Here is a 12737-nt window from a genome sequence, read left to right as displayed (position 1 = left end):
AGTATAATTAGTATAAAGCTGCTATGACAAGACCAAAGATGCACTAAAGTGACTCAATAATACCGTTGAAGTGACTTAATATTCTTGCCGACATACCCTCTTCATCATTCACCATATATGACAAAATTTCCCTTACCTTTCGACGACCATCCGTTCAGCCACCTGTCAAATCAACCTGCAATGTAAAGAAAAAAGCCAAATGTTTCCTTCTCCATCTGCTAAGCGAAATCTTATCGTACTTGCCACGTAAGAAGAGCATTCACCCACTTCTCTCTCCATCGATTGAAACGAATCTTGCCATCCATTCAAAATAATTGAAGAATGAAATATGATTCAGGAAAACTTGAAGTCCGAAGCTTATATATATGAGACCTCTCCTCATTCACAGAATATCGAAAGATTTCAGGAGTTAACAAGCTCAGAAGAATACTCTTCTCCTATCTTCTTTTTCTTCTCTCCTCTTCTCTTGTAAAATATTAAGTCGAATTTTAGAGTTTGATGTGTGATTGTCATTTCAAGGATCTACTAAGATTTTGTCCACCCGACTGGAAGTCGTTTTGCAGTTTCTGCATTTGTACTCTGTAAGTACTGTATGTTGTCACTGTAAAGTATTGTATGTATTGTATGTTGTCACTGTAAGTTTTTTACTTCTGTATACAGTATGTTGTAAGTTTAAAGTTTGTTTTACTCAGTATGTTATAAGTTTGTAACAGTATGTTAAAATTTTGTCTGTAAAGTTTCTATAATATAGTTTGCATGAAATTGTTATATTATGTTAATTCGTATTGTACTAAGTATTAAAATTTATAAGAATACCTATTCTACTTGGCTAATAATAGATATAGCTCCTTTTTCAATAGTCATAATAATCTTACTATTTTTATACTTAGGTTATATCAGATTAGTTTAGTTTGGTCTTACTATTCTATGATTATTAGTTTAAATAATGGTATCCGAGCCAACTCTGTAGATACTCTATAGACAAAAGCAACATAAATCTTTGTTTCTTATTTAAAGAGCATTACAAGTAAGTGTTAATATGTTATAAGGTAGAAACACTACTGATATTTACAATTAGATAAAGTTGGTCCGAGAGTTGAGGTTTAAGAGGACCCAGTCGAGAGACCGTTAAGGTCAGGAGAGCCACTGAGGTCAAAAAGACGTAAGAGGTAGCCAGAAAAAGCACTCATCCGCAACCTAATAATGACAAATTTCATTAGGAATCTATCAAATAATACACTACCACAAGCTAGTAATACTCTAAGGATAAAAAATAAAGAAGAAGTTGTAATAGACAATATTGAAAAACAAATCACAAATTGGAATATACCTAAAGTACCTATTTCAGATATATACAATAAATGAACTTTTAAATTAAAAGTAGGTTATGCAATAAAAACTGTAGAACAAACAGTATCAGTAACTAGTAATCAAGAAAACTTTCAATTATTATCAGATAAAATAATACAGGTACATAAAACTAAAAACTATAATTATTTACATATAGGATTAATCCAAGTAGCAATTAAACCTTTAACAAGGTTGGGATTAAATAATTCCATCTTAGTATGTTTAAGAGACAATAGACACAATAGGTTTTCTGATTCTCTAGTAGGAATGATAGAATCAAGTCTATGTAGTGGACCAGTATATTTTAATTATTTTCCAGATTATTCAATATCCCTAACTGATCCTAATATCTTAAAAGTATTATCATTAAATCTTAAAACCCAAGGTTTTGATATGTTACCAGGATCTCAGAATATCGTTATTGTATATAGAATATATTACAAAGTAATGAATACATTATGCCCAAATGTTGTCCAAATGAATACCAAAGGAAAAACTACTTTCTTCCAAACAAATATTGAAAAATCAAATGTAATAATTCCTAAAACTATACAATGGTCAGATATTAAATTACCAGAAGCTTGGAACATAGAAAATAAAAATCATCATTTAAAAGCACCTAATAAGAATATTCCTGATAGAATAATAGAACATCAGGATGGGAACAAGAAATCCAATTCCCCAATTCTTCTGAAGAAATCTCATACAGCTGTTTCTCAAGTTCGGCTCTGGTAGCTTGAGGATTATGCTTCCTCATTTGTGATATATATTCAAACAGATTATTTGGGTTAAAATAGGAAGAAGGTTTGAAGCTAGTTAGGACTTGTTTCAGTATAATATGTTCTGGGTTTAAATTGTGGTAGACAAAGACGTCCCACCACTTCACAGCAATCTGCTTCCCCAAACATGAGATATATTCATAATTATTTATAGTATTATCGGATATAGCAAATGGCCATTTTAATATCCATGGTATCTGATAAAAAGCAACAAAATATAATGATAATTGATTTTTGGATATTTTCCATTGTATTCAATAAACTTTTCTTGAGAAGCTTGTAGGGTTTCTGGTATTATTTGGGATAAAGATCCCCAAATTGTGAACCAATTTAAGAACCAATTGGGAATAGGTTCGGTTACCACCATTTTGAATTGGAGGAACCATGTGTGTGAATTATATTAGTTTTGGATAGTAAGTATGCGGTGCCAGGCATCAATATAGTCAGAGTATCGATAGTGCTTATTTGGGAAATCAGGGGATTGTAATTTTCTGGAGCGTGAAGGGTCTGAGCCCCATTCAATGAAATACAAGATTTTCCGTGTCTGCATTTTTTAATATGATATAATCTTTGAATTCTTATGATAATAATGAGTAAGGTATATAGAACCTGTCTCAAGTAGAATCATCTCAACCCACTCTCTGGTTTTCATACCATTAGAGGGGTTTAGGTTATTGAATAGGTAATATTTGGCTACCGTATTTGGGTCTTTTGAAGCATGTATGTTTTCAATAATAGCTTCTACAATAAAGGCAATATTTTCATATGGGGATTTGTCTGAGGTTGTAGGTTTTCTAATAGTTGGAGATTGTATGAATAATGGAATTTGAGGAGATAATGGTACTTGACTAGAAAGTTGTGGATAGTTTAATGGACTATTTGGGATACTGGGTGAATATGGAGTCAGGCTTCTGTTAGAAGATTGTATTGGGACAATATCTAGGGATATTTCCATAGGAGCCTTTCCTTTGGATTGTATGGTATTGGTATTCATGATTTGATTCTCAATCACTCTATTTTTATTGAATAATATTAATGGTAAATATAATTCAGGTGGATCAAAGCGATCAATGTAGCCCTCCCCGCAAAAATTCACGTGTGAGAAAATCAGGAAGGTGATTAGTAGAACCTTTGAGATGTTCAATAGCAAAATCGAAGGATGATAAAATTGCTTGCCACCTGGCAAAGATTTGTTTCGAAACCAAGTTTTGCACATCTTTTTCAAGAATATCTTTTGCAGCTTTGCAATCAATGCGAATAAGAAAATGATTATTTAAAATATCACTTTGGAATTTAGTAACACAATGTACAATAGCAAGAAGTTCTTTTTTGACAGTAGAATAATTTTGTTGAGTAGAGTTCTAGGTTTTAGATGTATATCTAACCAATTGTTCAGTGGTGTTTATTCTTTGTTTTAATATTCCTCCTAATCCTAATTCAGAGGCATCACATTCGATTATTTTGAAAGTATTAGGTTGGGCTAAAGTTAAGCAAGGTAACTCCTTTGCTTTGAGTTTAATTTTTTGTACAGCTTGGGTATGTTCATTTGTCCATTTGGGAGGATTCTTTTTTATTCTATCATATAGTGGTTTAGCGTCTAATGCTAAATTTTCATAAAAGTCAACTATATAATTTAAACAACCTAAGAATCTTTGCAATTCAGTTTTATCTAATATAATATCTGGAAACTTATCAGCAAATTGAAAAGATCGTTTTATTAGGATAATTGTTCCATGATGAATATGATGTCCTAAGAATCTAATCTTAGTTTGGCATATATTAATCTTTTTAGCAGAGACTACTAGTCCTGCATGTTTAATTGCATTAATAAAAACATATATATATTTTATTTATTTATTTATTTATTTATTTTTTTCATATATCTCAAGGTCAAGGTGATAAAATTTAGGATACTTTTTTCAACTGGATTTTTTAGGTACACCTTACTTCTATAATATAAGTATAATGTTGCAACTTTATACATTTTTCTTTAACTACTAGTGAGATTTTTAGTCCTTGCTAACTTGGCTAATTTTGGCAGACTTGGATAGAGTTATCCAACCCTTAAATTCTACTATTCATTATCATCATCATCCAAGCCATAATCTAACTTTTTTGGGGTTGACTACACGAATCAAGTTCCAGTTCGGAATTTATAAAAGTTATGGCAAAGTTTTTCATTGGCTGCCCCTACATAACACAATCTTTCTCTTTTATCTGGACTTGGGACCAGCATAACTGGCTTGGACTTGGCTACAACAAAGTTTTACATTAACTGTCCTACCTAAACTTTAACTTTAACATTATCAAAACATACAATTTTGGTCAAAGTCCAACGGAGGCGACTGATTACGACATCAAAAATTAAAATTGCTTGACAACCAACCAAAAGGAAAAAAACCAATGTGAGAAAAGTAATTTTGCATTTAAGGGATAGTCTGGAAAATGGATTGAAGGATAGCTCAATATAGGCCTTAACCTGCCTTCCCTCGCCAAACACACTTAAGGGCCTTTTGGATCTCTAAGATGTATATTTAGAAATAGATTTTTGGGGAAATTTCTCATTTCCGTTTTTTGGACCTAAAATCTAGAACCGAAATATTTTTCTATCAGAAATTCTGTTCTCTATTTCAAGCCCAAAACGGATAGATCGTTTCTCTCTCTGTCTCTTCTTATTCTCCAGTATCTTCCATGTTGCATCCATATATTATCTAAATAACAAAAGTCCATTTTATAGGAAATATATTTCACAAGATAGTTTCTTCCAGACAAATTTATCTAGGGATCGAAATGGGGCATTGAGGGTCAGCTTCTTTTATTTCAATTGGCTTCTCATTAATGGTTTCAATATTGATGCACAAGTATCACTTCCTTTACAAAAATTGTGTCGATATACATTTTTTTTGGGTGATTTAGTGGTTAGAAGGCCCCTATCCTTGGTAAGAATTGAGCCTAGGACGTAGCGTTGTAAATCGTCAAGCACTAACCAATAAACCCGGGCTTTTTTTCCTAAAAAAATGGTATTACAGTGAGGACTCTACCCTTGGTAAGAATTGAGCCTAGGATGTAGCATTGCAAATCCTAAGCACTAACCAATTAATCCAAGGCTTTTTTCCTAAAAAAGTGGTATTACGATGGGGATTTGAGCCCCTACCTTGTGGTAAGAATAGAGTTAGAGACCTCACCATGGGGCTCGACAATACTACCGCGAAGATCCCATGCCATTCTCATGTCTATATACATTGACTCTTAAAAAAAGTAAAAACAATCAAAACCATGTGGCTCTGGTAGGAACACACCTGCATTGACTCCTTTGGATAAAACCCTATCTAGAAGTATTTTAAGACCCTACATTTTAAGGATATAATCTCCTCAACCTAGTGATCAACTGCAAATAAATAAATAAATAAATAAATAAATAAAAATATATATATCCATATGCACCTTCCGAAAGAATATCATTTTAAGACTGAATTGAGACCGTCCAGATCTAAACATTTAGAGACTCCTGGTCCAATTTTTTCTTCAAATGCTTTTTAGTTCATTATCCTAATTTTCAGATCAGGAAAATATGTCTTACTAGGTATTTTGCTAGAGATTGTAAGTCTAATGTGCTTCAACAAGAGTATTATATGTGCCAATTTTGTGATACTGGACACAGAGATTGCTAGCAAATCGGCATTCATGTTTTAATAGAAATAAAATTCGCAATTAAGTAGCTAATATCTTCACCAAGCATTTGCCACCTAATGTTTTCTTCGATATTTGCTTTAAACTCGGGCTTCAAATCCTCCCCAGCCGAGTTTGAGAGGGAATAATAGAAATAAAATTCCAAATCTAGTATACAATATATATATTTTTTACAAATGCCACAGTATACAATATTGTTCTTTCCTTTTTAAAGGAGAATGTAACAAGATCGAAAAATGTATATTGCATGTAACAAGATAGAAAAATGTATATTACACCATTGTATTACTATTATATATACAATGAAAGAACCACCACAATATTTGTATGAGTCAAAAATTATTTTCACAAAGAGTTTCTCTTTCTAAAAATTCTTTATGTTTGTCGCTCTGAATGGTGGACAAACTACCTATTTAGTCTATTGGCTTGTTACCATAGTATGTCAAACACTTCCCGAGTATACCATAGCATGCCACGATCGTGTGACACAGATAAATTCCCCTTCAATTATCAGATTATGCTGATAGAATCCCCAACATGGCCGAATACGCCATGGGAACCGGTGCATAGAACCATGATAAAGTGAGTGGGTGACGGTGGTAACCAGAGATGCAACCGCGGCATAGTCGACACAAGTTTGGGTTTTGTACTCCGTAAATTTTTGTAGTATGTCGATTATTTCTCTGTCCAGATTTGATGTGCGTTTGTCTGTGTGATTTTTAGTATGTGCGTGGTTTTATGTATGTGTTTCCGATTATGCATGAAAGTGAATTTTCGACTGCATGGTTCAACAAAAGTCATGCTCAATCTCTACATAGTTGCATTGAGTTCCTTCACTAACTGAAGTCCCATTTCCTAGAACTCGTATGCATTATTGGATTCGATCCCAATCGGAGACATGAAAGCAGCCACAAAACCTCTATTATGATGCCCGAGATCGAGCCCACTGCATGCCCTGCCTAAGTTTCCAAAGAATGCATCATCAATGCTGATTGTCGACAAGCTAAATGGGAGAGCCTGCTAAACTACACAGGCAAGTTTTTGACCTTTAGAAACCATCGCTCAAGCAAGTTTTTGACCTATAGAAACCATCACTGTAAATTAAGGTCACCATCAGAGCTTTCTCACTAGCTAAATGGTAATGCCCATAGTTCGCAGAAACCATCACTGTAAATTAAGGTTATCCATGAGAGCTTTCTCACTAGCTAAATGGTAATGCCCATAGTTCGCAGAAACCATCACTGTAAATTAAGGTTATCCATGAGAGCTTTCTCACTAGCTAAATGGTAATGCCCATAGTTCACAAGTTGGAGGAATAGTAACATATTGTCAAATCAAAATATTGGTAATAAATCAGTTTTGTTCCAAAAAGTAAAAATAAAAAATTTTAAGGGACAAAATTTGGATTATCAGAACGGTTAAGTGAAAGCATCACGAATATTTCGGATTTGGCTAAAAAACAAATAAATAGGATGTGTAGAGATGACATAAGACTGAATTACAATATGCTACTACTATGTGGATAGATTTAAACCATTGAACAATAATTTTGTCATTACTGTGTATCATTTAGGGTCCCTGGTGACAAGTTTTCTTGTCTAAATTTTGAAACTTGTCTAAATTTTCATTGAATATAATAGCAATGCTTCTTTTGTTGTCACAGCACAAAATATACAATGATTCTATTGGAGGGTATCATCAACAATACTAAACACAATAATTACATTAACAAATAGCAAGAGCTGCAACACAATGTATAAGATTACTATTAAATACTCAGGTTTGGGTTTGCAGTCAACAAAAAAATAAAAACCTAAAAAATTGTGAAACATTGATCCATCCAAATTATTGTGCTGTATGTACCAAATAAAGTGAAATTCGTCAAACTTACGCAAACCAAGAGAAAACAAAAAAAGATTTGTACTATGTGTAAGCAAAACCTCAACCTTAATTCCCACCTGCCTAACTATGCAGTTGTGATTCAATCTACCTCTGTTGCTCTTTGCGATGCTTTTGGTTTGGAGAAAAGAAGATTTTTCATTGGCTTATCTTCCTCCAACCCTACAATTTTTTTTTTTGAGAAATATGATTATTTTGTGTTGGTTTTCCTAGAAATAAGTTGGTAACATTCTAATACAATTTCTTCAAGGAAATATGTTTTTCTAGGAAACGTATTGGTGAGATTTTCTATGATTTTTTTTGTTAAATTAAAATGTTTTAAAAAAAATTTGTTAAATTGAGATTTTAAATTTAATTCCTCTTTTAATATGTTTATCTTAAAACTGAAATTATAAGATTATTAAAAATCTTTTATGGGTATATATATTGACTACATAAAAAATGTGATTTGCATAAGGTGATTTATCAATAACTTTCCCTAATTTTTATAAAATACCATGGTGAAATGAAACATAAAACGTGACCATACCACGAAACAGTTTATCTTTATTACAAGGGGATCACAATTGCTACTATCCATTATATGTTAAATTGGATGGCTTGGGGGTATGTTGCAAAATTTGATATATTTTTTTTTTCTTTTGAACTTTAAGCCTAGTTAATGATACACTCACAACCATCAGATTTGAAATCTGACAGATAATAGTGATTGTAACCTCCTTGTATTAAAAGTGATAGTCTTTTTGTATACTTTTCTTCTTTAAATTAAATTTTTTTTTTACAAGGTTGCAACCTTGAACTGTAGAATTAAGGTGTACCTCAAAAATCAATTGGAAGAGGTCGTTTTGATGTTGAAAAATGTCTAATTCATCATCTCGACATCAAGATGTATGGAAATAAAAAAAAAAAAAAGATTTCGAGTCCCAAAATAGTGTATCTTGCAACATATTATTTAGACTGCCTATTTTCAAGATTTTCATATATTATAGACCTACTTTATTTGAACCATTTTATATATATATATATATATATATATATATATATATATATATGGAAGATGCTAGGGTGAGCCCACTAACTCACAGGAAAAAATGAGCCCAATGGCCTAGATTGAATCTGGGCCGATCTAACGATCACAGATGTCCGGTAGTGTTTGAATTTTAATTTTTTTCTACAAATCCAAATCACTTGAAATTTTGAGCCTGTATACATCAAAAATAGGTAAATCTTCAAAAAATATCAAAAAAATATTTTACATGAAATAAATTGACCAAAATACCTCCAAAATGTTTTGGGGGTATTTTGGTCAATTTTATTTTCATGAATTATTTTTTTTATATTTTTATTAGGTGCGTCTTGATGAGAAAAACACATGTCTAAAATTTTAAGTGATTTGGATTTATAGAAAACATTAAAATTCAAACACTATAAGACATCTGTATTCATTAGATCGGCCCATATTTAATCTGAGCCGTTGGGCTTATACTATTCCATGAGCTAGTGGGCTCACCTATGCGTTTTCCATATATATATATATATATATATATATATATATATATATATATATATATATATATATATATATATATATATATATATATATATATATATATATATATATATAAGATGATAAGGTGAGCCCACTAGCTCACAGGACAAAATGAGCTCAACGACTCAGATTGAATCTAGGCCGATCTGAGGATCACAGATGTCCGGTCGTGTTTGAATTTTTTTTTTTTCTACAAATTTAAATCACTTGAAATTTGGAGTGTGCATACATAAAAAATAGATGAATCTTTGAAAAATATCAAAAAGATATTTTACATGAATGATCAAAGTACCTCTGAAAAGTTCGGGGGTATTTTGATCAATGATTTTTCACGAATTATTTTTTTCATATTTTTATTATGTGTGGCTTTATGAGAAAAACACACCCCTAAAATTTTAAGTAATTTGGATTTGTAGAAAAAAATTAAAATTCAAACACTGTCGAACATCCGTGATGGTCAGATCGGCCCAGATTCAATCTGGACCGTTGAGCTTATTTTTTCCTGTGAGCTAGTGGGCTCATTCAAGCTTTTTCCTATATATATATATATATATATATGGGAGTGGATTCTGTTAGCCCACGGGCTGACAGCTACATTATCAACCAATAGCCCAGATTCAATCTGGCATGATCTGACGGTTATAATCTCATTTGGTATTTGAAATTTCATTGCTTTTCTACAAATCCAAATTGCTTGAAAATTTAGACGTTCATTTTTCTCATCAAGGCGCACCTAATAAAAATATAAAAAATAATAATTCATAAAATATTAAATTGACCAAAATACCCCGAAAATGTCGGAGGTATTTTGGTCAATTTATATTATGCGAATTATTTTTTATATATTTTTATTAGATTATTCTATTTTTTAGAAGTAGACGCTCCAAATTTCAAGTGATTTTAAGTTTTATTGTTTTTATACAAACACGAAATAAGATCGTGACCGTCAAATCGACCCAAATTCAATCTGGGCCATTGGCAGACACTGTAGCTATTAGTTTCCCAATATATATATATATATATATATATATATATATATATATGTCTTTCTATGGTTTTCTTATTTCTCTGTGTTAGCCATTAATAATGTTGTCTGTATTAGCCATTGAAAATAGTTTTTGAGTTGAGGTCTTTATGGTTTAGAGTGTTTGTGGATATAATTTTTTCAAGGAATTGTGGGACAGTATATTGGCCCTCAACACTAGAACTCTTTTTGTTCGAAACTCCCCTTTAGTTCCCAACCATAAAATTTGTGTTGCTCCCCATGTCTCCCTGCCTGCTGCATTTCTGGTCCCCCTTCCTCTCTCTAAGGCTGAAGTAGCTCTTGAGTCTGAACTCTGTGTGTACATGTATGGGTGTACGCAAAACCCACAAATTAGAAATTTTTAATCCGATTGGATTACACCAAGATAGTGCGATGTTCTAATGTTAAGCTAACTTTGATCAAATGAATCAATTTATAGTCCACAAACGGATCAATTTACTGTCCATGAACAGAGTTTACTTGGTCCTGTAATATGGCAAAATAAAATACACAACCTCTCAAATACTAGACACGAATTAGAGCAAAATAATGCATAATTTTAACCAAAACTCTATAAGAAATGTGAAATTCTAGAGTTCAGCTACCATGGGTTTTTTGGTGCTAACGATTCTCTTAGCTTTTGAAATCCTCAATTTTTTTATTCAAAAGCTTTTGGTCTCAAGAAGGGTTGTCTCTCCCAATCCTTGCAAAACTTTTGGTTTCATGGGGTTAGGGTAGAGTCTTTGAGGGAGAGGGAGAGGGAGAGGGAGAGAGAGGTAGTGGCAAGAGAGAGATGAACTATGAACAAACTAAAGAGAGAGAGGAGAGAGGTGAGACTGAGAGGGGAGAGAGGCTGTGAGGAAGAGGGAGAGAGAGAGGTGAAATGGAGCAGCAAATTAGGTAGGTTTTTGTTTTGCACAAGCCATCTTGAGAGAGAGAGAGAGATATAGGATAATGATAGGTAGAGTACGACGTGTATCATGGTCTTAATAGGGAGAGAGAAAGAGATGTGAAAAGCCATTTTTACTCGAGATTAAAATCCTAGGATCGATCGTGATCTATAGGGATCTTACACCACTATTTGTGGCAGGGTCCCCTATAGACCCCTATGGTCTCCTATAGTGGTGTAAGGCCCCTATAGATCACAGTCGATCCTAGGGTTCTAATCTCGAGAGAAAATGGCTTTTCACCTCTATTTATCTCTCCCCATTAAGACCCTCATACATGTCGTACTCTACCCATCATTATCCCTCTTTCTTTCTCTCTCTTTCTCAAGATGGCCTGTAAAAAACAAAAACCTCCCTAATTTGCTGTTCTTTTTTACCCCTCTCTCCTCTATTTGGTTTGTTCATTTGTTCATTTCTCTCTCTTGCCACTACCTCTCTCTCCCTCATTTGTCCTAACCCCATAAAACCAAAAGTTTTGCAAGGGTTGGGAGAGAACCAAAAGCTTTCGAACAAGAAAATTGAGGACTTCAAAAGCTGTGAGAATTGGTAGCACCAAAAAACCTATGGTAGCTGAATTCTAGAATTTTTTACGTTTTTTGCATAGTTTTGGTTAAACTTGTGCATTATTTTGCTCTAATTCGTGTCCTGTATTTGAGAGCCAGTGTATTTTAGTTTGCCATATTATAGGCTAAAGTAAACTTTGTTCATGGACAGGAAATTGATCCGTTCATGGACTATAAATTGATCGATTTTATCAAAGTTAGCTCATCATTAGAACATCGCACTAAGTTCTCGGTGTAATCCAATCAGATTCAAATTTTTCAATTTGCGGGTTTTGCGCGCGCCCATACATGCACACATAGTTTAGATTCATGAGGCACTTCAGCCTTAGAGAGAGGAAGGGAGGCCAGAAATGTAGCATGCAGGGAGACAAGGGGAGCAACTCAAATTTTATGGTTAGGAATATAAGGGGAGTTTCGAACAAAAAAGAGGTCTAATGTTGCAATTGACAGGGCCAATACGCTGTCCCACAATTCCTTGCAAAAATTGTATTCCATTCTTCTCCTCTCCTTGTAACCAATGCTTGGGCCATGGATATCCACAAACACTCTAAACCATAAAGACCTCAACTCATAAACCATTTTCAATGGCTAATACAAGCACCATTATCAATGGCTAACACAGAGAAATAAGAAACCATAGAATGAGATTAATGAAGTAGCAAGATGAGAAAGCAACGGGATCTTGCCATATATTCAATCTAAGCTTTTGAACTCTTGGGATTCACTAAATGAGTATCAAATGAGTATGACTATTTTAGGAAAAATATCTAGCCAAAACAGGTAGTATAGCTCCAAATTAGGCTGTTATATTGAGAGGGAGAGAGAGGAGAGAGGCAGCGAGGGAGAGGGAGAGAGAGGTGGTGGAGAGAGAGAGATGAGCCACGAACAAAAAAAAAAGAGAGAGGCCCTGAGGGAGGGAGAGAGAGGCTGTGGAGA

Source organism: Amborella trichopoda, chromosome 7 (assembly GCF_054954075.1).
Source record: "Amborella trichopoda isolate Santa Cruz 75 chromosome 7, AtrichopodaSantaCruz75HAP2 v2.0, whole genome shotgun sequence".
In the NCBI taxonomy this organism is placed as follows: domain Eukaryota; kingdom Viridiplantae; phylum Streptophyta; class Magnoliopsida; order Amborellales; family Amborellaceae; genus Amborella; species Amborella trichopoda.
This window is presented reverse-complemented; position numbering follows the sequence as displayed.